The sequence below is a fragment of the Phascolarctos cinereus genome, unplaced genomic scaffold (genome assembly GCF_003287225.1).
Source record: "Phascolarctos cinereus isolate Bilbo 61053 unplaced genomic scaffold, phaCin_HiC Scaffold_4;HRSCAF=312, whole genome shotgun sequence".
NCBI lineage: Eukaryota > Metazoa > Chordata > Mammalia > Diprotodontia > Phascolarctidae > Phascolarctos > Phascolarctos cinereus.
Genome location: NW_027555847.1, coordinates 122,726,194 through 122,740,201, shown reverse-complemented (window position 1 = coordinate 122,740,201; position 14,008 = coordinate 122,726,194). Strand labels below are relative to the sequence as shown.

At 35.3% G+C, this 14,008-nt stretch overlaps 1 protein-coding gene and 1 pseudogene across 1 annotated transcript in view; one reads left to right on the top strand and one right to left on the bottom strand.

The window, feature by feature from the left end:
• The window catches only part of LOC110221646 (phospholipid-transporting ATPase ABCA3-like), a 207,041-nt gene that overhangs the window by 21,388 nt on the left and 171,645 nt on the right, over positions 1-14,008 (bottom strand). The window lies entirely within an intron of this gene.
• LOC110221648 (14-3-3 protein zeta/delta pseudogene) lies at positions 4,445-5,991 on the top strand (annotated as a pseudogene).

Genomic DNA, 14,008 nt, shown 5'->3' with positions numbered 1-14,008 from the left:
AGTTCTTTTGAGAATGATTGGATCACATTCTTTGACCATTTATCTACTGGGGAACAGCTTTTGGTTGACCTAAGTCTTAAAGGAAATAAGGGGTTACAAGAGGGAGAGGTGAAGGAGAGCATTCTAGGAGTGGAGGGAGATGGAGTGACATGTTTGAGGAATGGCAAATCAGCCAGGATGCCAGGCCCAGGTGAGGGGAGTGACATATAAGAACATTAGAAAAGTAGGATGGGGCTAGGATTGTGAAGAGTTTTGAATGTCAAACAGTAGTTTATATTTATCCTAGAAGTATTAGGAAGCCACTGGCATTTACTAAGTAGTGAGGTGACAGAGTCAGATTTGTGCTTTAGGAAGATCACTAGGTGGTGCCATGGATAGAGTGCAGACCCTGGAGTCTTCTCAACTTTGTTAGTATATAACTGTGCATAATAGGTTCTGATTATTCTTATTTCTTCTGGTTTTGCTGTAATTTCATCTTTTGTTATTTTATTGATTTGATTTTCTTTTTAATCAGATTGGCTAAAGGGATGTCAATTTTAGTAGTCTTTTCAAAGAACCAAGTTTTAGTTTCATTTATTCCTGTGTGGTTTTTTTTTTTTGGTGGGAAAGTGTTTATAGTTTATCTATTTCTCCTCTCACACATCATCTTTTGTACTTACTTTAGGTTTTATTCATTGGATAATTTTTAAAAATGTACATTTGGTTTGTTAATACTCCCCCCCCATTTTGTTAATGTATGTTTACAGGGATATGATTTTCCCCCTTGAAGACTGCTTTAGTTGCATTCCAGAAATTTTGATAAATTGTTTCATCATTATAATTTTATTTCATATAATTCTTAATTGTTCCTATGATTTATTATTTGGCCCACTCATTATTTAGAATTTCACTGTTAGGTCTCCATTGGGTTCTATGTCTTTTGGCTTTTTGAATTGCATTGTGGTCTGTAATAGATGCATTTACCATTTCTACCTTTTAACATTTACTTGCGATATTTCTGTGTTCTAATACATGCACAATTTTTGTAAAAATCTGGTATTGTTGAGAAATAAATATATTCTTCTTGTAGTCCCATTTAGAAGATGCCACAAGTCTTTTAATTAATTTCTCCAACAATTCATTCAGTTCTATAGTTTCTCTTTTATCTTTGTTAGATTTATCCAAACCTGAGAGAGGGACATTGAACCTACAGTTACTATTGTGTTATTCTTTATGTTTTCTTGTAGCTCAGTTAATGTTTTATGAATTTTGAGGCGAAAGCATTTAGAGTATATGTTTAGCAATGATATTTGTTTGTTGTCTATGGTTTCTTGTGGCACAATGTGGTTTCCTTGTTTATCTTTTTATGTTTTGAACATTTGTTTTTGCTTTGTCTGATAGCATGATTGTAACTCTGGCTTTTCTGAATTCACTTAATGCATAGTAAATATTTTTTCTAGCCTCTCATTTTTATTCCATGTTTTTGTTTTTTAAATGTTTTCCTTGTAAGCAAAATATTATGGGGTTTTGTTTTCTTATTTAATCTATCACTTTTTCTATTCACATTTAAAGTTATGAGAGTTAGGTTTGTATTTTCCTCCTCCAGGTTTTTTCCCCCCATGTTTTTTCCCCCCTCTTCCACTATAAATACAATACTATGCTTCTTCAGTTATTTTTTTCTTAACATGGCCCTATTCCCATTGGCTCTTCCCCTCAACCCTCAAGCACCCCTTCTATTTGTTACCTCTTCTCCCTAGTTTTAGGGAAACTTATTGGTGCTTATTGGTGCTTTTTCTTTCTTTCATTTTTTATTTCTTTTGCTTGCTTTTTTCTGGTTATTTCTCTCCTTATTTTTTTCTTTTCACTTAGTTAACTAGAATCCCCCTTCCTTACTTCCCTTTAAATTAGTTTTATTTATTAGTTTTGAAAATTTCATTTTTTGTGCTTTTTACTAGAAAGGATTTCTTTTTCTCATTTCATTATTTATCTTCCCTGTTTATTCTATACTTTTATTCTTTGGTTCATGGACTTTATACTTATTTAATCCTTTATTCTCTGTGTTTCTCATGGAACTAAAACTTTTGTGGTACCTATTTTGAGACTCTCTCCTAGAGAGTTTATTGCCTTGTAGAGCTTGCTGGAGGCAGCTAGGTGGTGGCAGTGAATAGATTGCAAGGCCTAGAGTCAGGAAGACATCTTCCTGAGTTCAAATCTGGCTTCAGATACTTACCAGCTGTGTGACCCTTGGGAAGTCACTTAATATTGTTTGCCTCAGTTTCCTCACTTGTAAAATGAGCTAGAGAAGGAAATGGCAAACCACTTCAGTATCTTTGCCAAGAAAACCCCTAATACGGGGTCATGAAGGGTCAAACACAACTGAAAAATTTGCTAATTTCTCCCCACTTCCTTTTTCCTGTTGTGCCTCACTCTTAGAAAAAGTGATAAAGAAGATGTTGCCACAGGGTAAGATTCTTTCTGTGTCTTTTTACATTTCAGTACAGCCATTCTCCCACCCTATCCCCACCCCCACCCCCACCCCCACCCATGACTTGCCTCAAGATCTCTTCCCTGGGTCCATGCCCTCCTACTCTTCTGGGTAGCCTTTTCTCCTGGGTACTCTTCTATCTCTCTTCTCCCCAGGAACTGACTCCCCTTTTCCTGAGGTAGGATGAGTGGTCTCTCTAAGCAAAAAAATCTTTGAAGATAAAACATTGTAAGGTCCCTATCTCCCTTTATAAAATCTCTTCCCCTACAGGAGTACTCATCATGGAAACAATGTTGTCCCCTTTCTCCCTTTTTAATTCTTCCCGTTGTCTCCTCAACCATTCTCCTGTAGGCTCTTTTCTTCCTGAGAAATACAAGGTATTTTCCTTTCATTGCTAGCCTTTCACTTGATTAGGCTACATCAAATATTCCTCTCTATCTTAATCCTCCTCTCCACTTCATGCACTCTCCCATTTTGTAATTTAGTTCCATACCCTACCCTATCCTCAAATTGATTCACCTGTAGGTGAGGTGTTGTGAGGTTTAATCCATGATGTTTTTAGGCTTGTTTCTCCACCATTACTTCTATTTGACTTCTGCTTTCACTCTTGTCTTCTTGTGTACCATTAGAAAGAACTTTCTCTCTATTATTCTGTTGCTGTTACTGGCTACTGTATGTGTTTACCCTTCTTGTATTTCTGTTGTCTGGAGTGTTTGAGAAATAATCTCTTTAATTTTGGTTTTGTAAGAATGTTTTGAACACTTCTATGTTGTTGAACATCCATCTTTTTTCATTTATAATAAAGCTTAGATTTGCAGGTTAAGTCACCTCGAGCTCCATTGCTCTTAGGAACACATTATTTCATTCCTTCCTGCATTTTCTTGTGGATGCAGAATAGTCTTGTATTATTCACATTTCATTTCCCTTATATTTGAAAGTCTTTCTCCTGGTTGCTTGAAGAATCTGTTGTTTCTCAAGGGAATTGTTAAAATTAGTCTTGGAGTTTACAGCCTTTTTTCCCCCTCAGAAGAGATCTATGGATTCTTTCAATTGTCACTTTATTATTTGTGTTCAGAAATTCTGGCAGTATTCTTGTATTATTTATGGTATTATGAAGTTCAGGGGTTGTTTGACTTGTAATGTTCTTCTGGAAGACCAATGATCCCTAACTTGTCACTACGCACCTTGTCTTGGAAATCATTTTGGAGGGTCTGCTTTCTTTGATGTTATTGCTTTTTGCTTCTCCCAGTTTGTCCTTGACTTACATTATTTGTATTCCCAATCAGTTATCCTCTTTGTTTCTTTGGTGAGACTTGCCACTATGGATTCAAGTTTTTTCTATTTTACCAATTTTTCTCCTGTGGAGGCTTACATTCTGCTCTCACCATTTCTATTTCTCTTTTAAACCATTCAGAAACAGCATGATGGAGTTTCACGTTCTCCTCAAAGTCCACAGGGTCTTCTGCCTCATCAGACATTGAATCATTTCCCTTTGTTTTACAGTATTTATTCATAGATACATGAATCCTTTTGCTAGATCAAGAGGCCATATTTCCTTCTGCTGTTAATGTCTTTCCTTATGGTTTATCTGCTTGTACTTAAGATCTTTGAATTTTCGGCCACTGCCGCCGCCCAGAGACCGCTGAACCCCCTGTCCATCTGCCGCCACTCACTCTGGGCACAGAACATTCAGTCGTGGATAAAAATGAGCTGGTGCAGAAGGCCAAATTGGCTGAGTAGGCTGAGAGATATGATGACATGGCAGCCTGCATGAAGTCTGTGACTGAGCAAGGAGCTGAATTATCCAATGAGGAGAGGAATCTTCTCTCTGCTGCTTACAAAAATGTCATAGGGGCCCGAAGTGGTTTGCCATTTCATTCTCTAGCTCATTTTACAAGTGAGGAAACTGAGGCAAACAATATTAAGTGACTTCCCAAGGGTCACACAGCTAGTAAGTGTTAATCTTGGAGGGCTGTTTCAAGTATTGAGCAAAGGATGGAAGGTGCTGAGAAAAAACAGCAGACGGCCTGAGAATACAGAGAGAAAATTGAGACCGAACTAAGAGATATCAGTAATGATGTACTGTCTCTATTGGAAAAGTTCTTGATTCCTAATGCTTCACAAGCAGAAAGCAAAGTTTTCTATTTGAAAATGAAAGGAGACTACTACCATTATTTGGCTGAGGTTGCTGCTGGTGATGACAAGAAAGGAATAGTGGATCCATCACAACAAGCATATCAAGAAGCTTTTGAAATCAGCAAAAAGGAGATGCAACCAACGCATCCTGTAAGATCGGGTCTGGCCTTGAACTTCTCTGTGTTCTATTTTGAGATCCTGAACTCTCCAGAGAAAGCCTGCTCCCTTGCAAAGACAGCTTTTGATGAAGCCATTGCTGAACTTGATACATTAAGTGAAGAATCATACAAAGACAGCACACTAATAATGCAATTACAGAGAGACAACTTGACATTGTGGACATCGGACACCCAAGGAGATGAAGCTGAAGCAGGAGAAGGAGGGGAGAATTAACCAGCCTTCCAACTTCTGTCTGCCTCATTCTAAAATTTACACAGTAGACCATTTGTCATCCCTGCTGTCCCACAAATAGCTTTTGTTTATGATTTATGACAGGTTTATGTTACTTCTATTTGGATTTCTATATTTCCCATGTGGTTTTTATGTTTAATATTAGGGGAGTAGAGCCAGTAAACATTTGGGGAGTTATCTGTTTTCATCTGAGGTGGCCAATATGGGGATATGGAATTTTTATATACGTTTTCCATGTTTGGCATAGTACTTTTGGTACATGGTGATTTCACAAGGCCAGTGTTAAAACAGCTTCCACGTCTAAGCAAAGAAAACTGCCTACATATTGGTCTGTCATGGTGGGGGGATAAAGGGATAATTGGTTCCAGCCACAGGTGTAGTTATTGTGGGTACTTTAGAGTTGGAGCACTCATGGCTGTGGTAGAAAAAGATGTCCCACAGATATTACACGTCATTCCATGTGTATCTGTGGAATACACAATCTCAACATGTACACCTTTATGATTGCAGTTGCAAAAGTGTTCCTTAAGACAAAGTTTTAACCCAGTCAATTTACTCTGGAGAAGGGCAGAAATGGTTCACATTCCATTATTTGTAAAGTTACCTGCTGTTCGCTTTCATTATTTTTGCTACACTCATTTTATTTATATTTAAATGGTTTAGGCAACCTAAGAACAAGTGTACAAGTAAAGATGCAGTAAAAAATGAATTGCTTGCTATTCATAAAGTCACTATATATCAAGCACAGTAGTAAAACAAAAAACCCCTGCATTTAACTTTTTTTAGGATTTTTGCTTTTGTGATTTTTTTGATACTTGCCTAACATGCATGTGCTGTAAAAATAGTTAAAAGGGAAATAACTTGAGATGATGGCTAGCTTTGTTTAATGTCTTATGAAATTTTCATGAACAATACAAGCATAATTGTTAAGAACATGTGTATTAAGTTGATGTAAGTGGAATAAAAGTTTTATGAATGGATTTTTCAATTACTTTCTCTACAGCTTTTCATGTAAATCACATCTTTAGTTCTGAAACTTCTCTAAAGGAAATTGTACATTTTGAAGATTTACTTCCCACTTGGTAGCTATATAATGGGCTTCAAAAAAGTATAAAAATTATCAAATGACAAAAGTTCCATGTGTTCCATATTGCTCCAAACATTACTCCCCTCTCCTCTACCCTGATTTTCAATTACTCTTTTAAAACAAAAGGTGGTGGTCTGAATAAAATCATTACGTTCCACTTATTAAAAAAAAACAAGCCCAAGATCTTTGAATTTTCTTTCTTCTGAGATCTTTGGTAATTTCAGTCTTTTCTTCATTATTTTCCCCTATTGCTCACTGACTCCCTCCTTTCTGATGGTGGTTTTCCTGGGGGCTGGATCTCAGAAACATCTCACTCATTTCTCAATACAAGTTATGGTCTGTGAAACATACATTGTGTCCAGATCACATGAAGGATTATATTTTAAAATAGTGGTTGTCTTGCTGATCTGTATTGCCTTGACCTTAACTGACTTATGTCAGTGCAAAGTCCAATACAATTCTTCCATATTATATCTTTTTTTTTTTTTTTTGGTGAGGCAATTGGGGTTAAGTCACTTGCCCAGAGTCACACAGCTAGGAAGTGTTATGCGTCTGAGGCCAGATTTGAACTCAGGTGCTTCTGACTCCAGGGCTGATGTTATCATTTTCATTTTTAAAAAGTCATAAATTACATTGGAAATTTCTCTTGTTATCATTGCTATTAATAGGTCTGCAAACAAACCTTTCCCTAATATCATCTTCAACATATACTTCAATCAAATGAACATCTTTAAATTTGTTCCTTTGTTCACTTACAATGAAAACTAAAAATATTTTAATTTCTCAAGTAATTGATCACAAAGATCTTGAGACACATAATATGGTATTTTAGCTTGGTACTTGGCATGATTCCCCAACCATTGTTTTGATCACATCAATAGTTAAGAGATAGCACCGATCTATCTCCTATCAAATAAGGCTTTTTACACTCAGCAATTCTGTAAACAAATTCTATAAACTTCAGTAGTAGTCCTTCTGAAAAAAAAATTGGTTTTGTTTATTTGTAGTTTTATTGTTCATTTGTTTTAGTTGAGTCTGACTCTTTGTGACCCCATTTGGAGTTTTCTTGTCAAAGATACTAGAGTGATTTGCCATTTCCTTCTCCAGCTCATTTTTACAGATGAGGAACGGAGGCAAACAAGATTAAGTGACTTGCCCAGGGTCACATAGCTAATGTCTGAGGCCACATTTGAACTTAGGAAGAGGAGTCTTCCTGACTGCAGGCCCGGCACTCTACCTACCAGAAGCACCTAATTTTCTCTGAAAATATTCTAGTGTCTATCCTATGTGTCTATATCTATATGGTCATATACTTTTTTGTGGTTATTAAATTTGGTTAGACCGTATATTTATGCATGCATGGTTGGCTTAGCCCTGACCATACTCATGCAACTCTACTAACCTCTGATGTACCTACCATAACTTGACCTTCTCACATTCTATTTTCTTTTTAGAATTTCCTTAGGTTTTATTTCTGTGACAGTCAGATGCTTATGTGTCTTCTGTACCTGTCTTGTGGATAGAACATGATATTCATAAATCATTAAAACAGGAGACCTTAGTATTCACCCAATCCAAGCTTTCATTCAGTTTCCTCAAGAAAACTGAGGATCATAGAGGGATCATAGGATATAGAGCTGGAGGGAACCTTAGATATTATCCACTCTAAACTCCTCAATTATTTTATTTCATTGTTAAATAATGTTTTCATTATTAGCTACAATTTGTTAAGGTGTTATATACCTGGTCATTTAGTTAGAGTTTAGACAGCATACTATTTAGAGCTGGGAGAAACCTTAGAGATTATCTAGTTTAACCCATTTAAAAATGTTTTTAAGCAATAAGATTCAACATCTTTTGTTTTACATCAGACTCGTTTCTAAATATGCTTTCCTTTATAATGAAGAAAAATAGGATACAGTAACCTCAGCTGACAAAGTACACACCATTTGGCACTCATAGCTTACCATCTCTACCAAAAAGGAGGGAAGTGCTTCCTCATCAAGACTGATCATCACAATTACTTAGCATTCAGCCTCATTTTAGGGTTCCTTTTGTTTACATTATTGTAGTTAATATATGGTGTTTTTTTCTGATTCTGATTACTTTGATTCAGTTCATAGACGTTTTCCCATGATTTTTAAAAAATATTTTACAAGCATTTATTATCTCTCCCTCTCATTACACAGTAATTTTTCTTTCTTTTAAAAAAAATGCCCTCATATATAAATATGCATAGTATTACAAAACAAAATTCCACATTGCCATGCCCAAAATGTATGTCTCACTGTACATTATTTTAAGCCCATCACCTTTTTGGCAGTATATGAATGGTGAATTGCATCTTCAGTGTTCTGAACTGCAAGTATATCATTGCACTGACCAGAGTTCTAAAACCTTTCAAAGTTTTTAATTTTTCCTTTATTATGTTGTCATGAATACATCGTTCTCCAAATTCTGCCTGCTTCACTCTGCATTTAGCTCATATAGGACTTCAAAGTTTCTTTTGAAACTGTCTGTTTCATTATTTCTTGGGACACAATAACATTCCATTACATTCATATTGAGCTAGGTCACAATTAATGTGAATTTGAATAATGTGAAATTTGATTTAGTGTCAATGATAAAATGATACCAAGTTGCATTTAGGGGTTTTAACACACTGCTATGTTGTCAGTCTATACTTGCTTGTCATTGCCTGTGGATGTGATGTGCTGCCACATATCATATTAGCAACAGTTATGTTTATTATTTTGAAAAGAGTCCTTTCCAAAATAGACAAAAAGATGAATACTTCAGATGGAAACACTTCCAGTGTAAAAAAGGTTTATCATTACATTAGAATAAAAGTTTAATGTAATTGAATGGCATGAAGCTGATCAAAGCAAATCCAAAATAGGACAAGATATTGGAAAGCCTGAATCTATAATATGTAATGTTATAAAGCTTGTAGGAAAGAAAAAGTCAAAGCTGCAGCATCTTTTTGTACTTTGCAAACAACTACAAAGAATAGAAATATTACAGTGATAGAAAGGAAGTGTCTTTTAGCTGCATAGATTAACAATTGCAAGAAAAAACACATTCCTCTTTAGTAGAACAGCCATTCAGACAAAGGTTTCAAGTTTATTTAAGGCAGTGAAAGAAAATGGAAATGAAATAGACAGTAAATAAACTTCTACTATAAATGTTGATTGGTTCAGTTGATCTAAAAAGTAACTTCTAAGTCTTTCCTGATCCCCCTAAGGGCTAGTGCCTGTCCTGTTGATTATCACTAATAAGCCCTATGTAGTTCCTGTTTCTACATAGTAGTTTTAGTGTTGTCTCCTTCACTTAGACTATGAGTTCCTTAGTAATAATAGCTAACATTTAAATAATACCTACTGTCAGGAACTTTTAAATCTTAGACTCGAGGCAGGGGGGAAGGGCAGGTCAGACTTCCCCTGGATCAGACCACTTTGTGAGACCTGAAAGTTTGCTACTCTCCAGCCCGAGTCTTGAGATTCTGGAATAACACAAAACTCAACCCCCTAAGAAAGCAGTAACAGGACCTGAAATGACACAAGGTCAGACCAGATATTTCCTCCATAAGTGTGTAAACCCTAGCACTAACATTAAGTTTGAAGTCAGGAAGCAGACTCAAAGAATGAAAAAGAAAAAAAGAGGCAGCTAGATGGCGCAGTGGATAGAGTACCAGCCCTGAAGTCAGGAGGACCTGACTTCAGATCCGGCCTCAGACCAAACACTTGACACTTACTAGCTGTGTGACGCTGGGCAAGTCACTTAACCCCAATTGCCTAAAAGAAAAAAAAAAAAGAAGAGAATCCCACTATAAATAGTGATTATGGTGATAGGGACACTCAAGAGATAAACTCAGAAGAGAATTACTCCAAAAATATCTACAAGCAAAACCTCAATGAGTAGCAAAATTTGGACACAAGTTCAACTAAAATTCATAGAAGTCATAAAGCAAGTATTAAAATTTTAAAAAAATTTATAAATTAAATGCTAGAGGAAAAAATTGGAAAACAAATGAGAGCTATAGAATAAAGATTTAGAAGGAGAATGGACAATTTAGCAAAAGATTTACAAATTTTTGCCCAAGCAACAAAATCCCTAAAAATTAGAATGGACCAAATAGAAGCTAATGACTACACGAGAAAGAAAATTTAAAACAAACTCAAAAGACTGAAAAAAATAGAAGAAAGCATAAGGTATGTTATAGCAAAAATAACTGACCTGAAAAACAGATTAAGAAGAAAAAAATCAAGAATCACTGGACTACTTGAAAGCCATGGCCAAAGAAAGAATCTAGACACCATATTTCAAGAAACCACAAAAAACAAACAAACAAAAACTGTTCAGATCTCTTAGAACCAGAGAACAAAACGGAAATAGAAGTATTACACTGGTCACCTCCTGAAAGAAACCTCAAAATGAAAACTCCTAGGATCATGAAAGTCAAAATCCAGAGCTTCCAGGTTAAAAATAAATACTGCTAACAGCAAGCAAGCAGGTAAGAATTCAAGTACCAAGGATCCATAGCTAACATCACAGAATACTTAGTAGTCACTACTATACAGGAGTGGAGAGCTTAGAATATGGTATTCAAGAAGGCAAAGGATGTCTTACAACCAAGAATATCTTTCCTAGCAAAATGAGTGTAACCCTACATGGGGAAAAAAAATGGATCTTCAATGAATTAGAGGACTTCCTGATATTGCTGGAAAGAACAGAGTTACATGGAAATTTTGAAGTTTAAACTCAGGAGTTAACAGAGACATAAAAAGGTAAACATGAATGAGCAATAATAAAAGACTAAACAAGGAAAATAGCAAGGAAGAAATTGCCTTTCAGATCTATAGGAATTATTTTTCAGATCCCTATTCAGATCTATAAAGAATTCATAACTAAAGTGATAGAGATCACAGAAAGAAACGGGCAATTCTGATTAAATAAAAGTGGAAAAGTATTTCAGAAATAAATCTAATGTAGTTAAAATTAGAAGCAAAACAGGTAACTGGAAAATATCTTTGCCATAAGTTTATCTGATAAAGGTCTAATTTCCAGGATAAATTAAAAATTGTTTTAAATTCATAAGACCAAGAGTCATTCTCCAATAAACCAAATGGTCTAGACAAATGGAAAAATATTCGTATCAAAGGATATGAATAGGCAACTTTCTTTTTAAAAATCTATTAATTTATTTTTAGTTTTCAACATTCACTTTCATAGATTTTGAATTTAAAATTTTCTCCCCCTCCCTCACCTCCCCCCTCCCTAAGACAGCATGCAATCTGATATAGGGTCTACTTATGCATTCATATTAAGCATATTTTCACATTTGTCATGATGTATAGAAGAATTAGAACTAATGGGAGGGATCACGAGAAAGAAGAAATAAAACAAAACAACAAACAAAAGGGGAGCAAATAGTATGTCTCCATCTGCATTCAGACTCATAGTTCTTTCTGTGGATGTGGATAGCATTTTCCACTGTGAATCTTTTGGAGTTGTCTTAGATCCTTGCATTGCTGAGAAGAGCTGAGTCTATCAAAGTTAGTCATTGCATAATGTGGCTACTAGTGTGTACATTGTTCTCCTGGTTGTGCTCATTTCACTCGGCATCAGTTTATATACGTCTTTCCAGGTTTTTCTGAAGTCTGCCTGCTTATCATTTGTTATAGCACAATAGTATTCCATTACATTTATATACAACTTGTTCAGCCATTCCGCAACTGATGGGCATCCCCTCAATGTCCAATTCTTTGCCACCAGAAAAAGAGCTGCTATAAATATTTTTTGTACATGTGGGTCCTTTTCCCATTTTTATGACCTCTTTGGGATACAGCCCTAGAAGTGCTATTGCTGGGTCAAAGGGTATGCACATTTTTATAGCCCTTTGGGAATAGTTCCAAATTGCTCTCCAGAATGGGTGGATCAGTTCACAACTCCAACAACAATGCATCAATGTTCCAATTTTCCCACATCTTCTCCAACATTTATCATTTTCCTGTTCTGTCATGTTGGCCAATCTGATAGGTGTGATGTGGTACTTCAGAGTTGTTTTGATTTGCATTTCTCTAATCAACAGTGATTTTCTTTTCATTTGATTATATTTTTTCATATGACTATAGATAGCTTTAATTTCTTTCTCTGGAAACTGCCTTGACAAGACAATTTTCAAAGGATGAAATCCAAGCTACCCTGTGGGCCATGTCCCAAAAGGTGTGTTTCATTCTGCATCTTGAGTCCATTGCTTCTCTTTCGGGAGACGGGTAGCATTCTTCATCACTAGGCCTCAAGAATTATGATAGATCAATGTGTGATCCGAGTTCTTAAGTCTTTCAAAAACTTCATTTTTACAATGTTGTTATTATAGTACAAATTGTTTTTCTTGTTCTGCTCACTTCACTTTGTATCAGTTCATATAAAATTTCACAGGTTTCTTTGAAACTATCCTCTCAATTATTTTAAACTTATGTATTTCTAAACATGATGAATGTGATGGTAAAGATACTGGCCACAACCTATCACTTATGAATATCACTTTTGAAAGCCTTCCAGTTCTCATTTATACCCTCATCAAGGATGTCCTTGATATATGTATAGATTATTATGGAATTTTCTGCATAATACTATTTAGTTTAAAATTTTTTTATTCTGAAATTAACAAACACAAAAGAAAACAGACATGTTGAAGATAAAACAGAAAAAGGGATTTGTACATGAAACTGTGAATCTCTATTATGTACAAACTACTATTTTTTTAAAGTACCTTTTAAAAAGTATCTTTGTATAAAAAGTATTTTTAAAAGTTCAACTTGTCCTACTTTTCTGTGCTTCTTTCTGGTCTTCCTTCTGTTCTCTTCTTTGCATTAAAAAAAAAAGGATGCCTAAAAAATCCTTTTTCTTTTTTGGCTACCTTATCTCTATTCTCCATTTCCCTGCTGACTCTCTCAACCTCCCAGCCTAGGGGAGGGGTATAAAAATAAAGTTTTTAAAACAAATACACATGACACCACAAAGTAACACATTGGCTATGGAATTCTTATTCTGCATCTTGAATCCTTTACATCTCTGTACCTTTGCCTTTCAAAAAGTAGGTAGCATGATTAATTATTGGTTGTTTATAATCATGGTTGGTTATTGCATTGCTCAGACCTCTTAAATCTTTCAAAGTAGGTTTTCTTTATAATGCTATTGTTTTTGTATAAATTGTACTCCTAATTCTGCTCACTCCACTCTGCATCATACAGTTATTGCCAGGTTTCTCTAAAACTATTCATTTTATTATTTCTTATGGTTCAAAAATAATTTATTACATTCATATCCCATTATTTATTTTGCCATTCCTCAATATGGCACTGGGCACCTCCTTAGTGTTTAGTTCCTTAACAAAGAGAAATGCTGTCAATATTTTTTGTACATATAGATAGCAGTTTTTGTGAAAAAGATGAGAAAGTCTTGGTGGACTGCAAGGTCAATATGAGGCAAGAGTGTGAAGAAATTGTCAAGAATGCTAATATGAATTTAGACAGCATTAAAAGAAGTGTAGGGTTCAAAACAAGTGAGGTCACAGTGCCTTGTTTTCTGCCCTAGGTATATCATATCTTGAATACTGTGTTCATTTCTGGATGTCACATTTTAAGAGGAAGATTGAAAAGGCTAAGAGAAGGTTGATCAAGATGGTGCACTGTGATAGGATTAGTTATTCTTTGTAGCTTCTGGAAGCAGAACTGGTACCAATAAGAAGAAATCATAAACAAATATCTGTTCATTATAAGAAAGGAAAATCTAACCATTGGACCTATCCAAACATGTAATGGACTACTTTATGAGTTAGAGAATTTTACATCATTGGAAATGTTCAGGCTGTCCCCTCATCAAGTATGTTATAGGGGAATTCATGC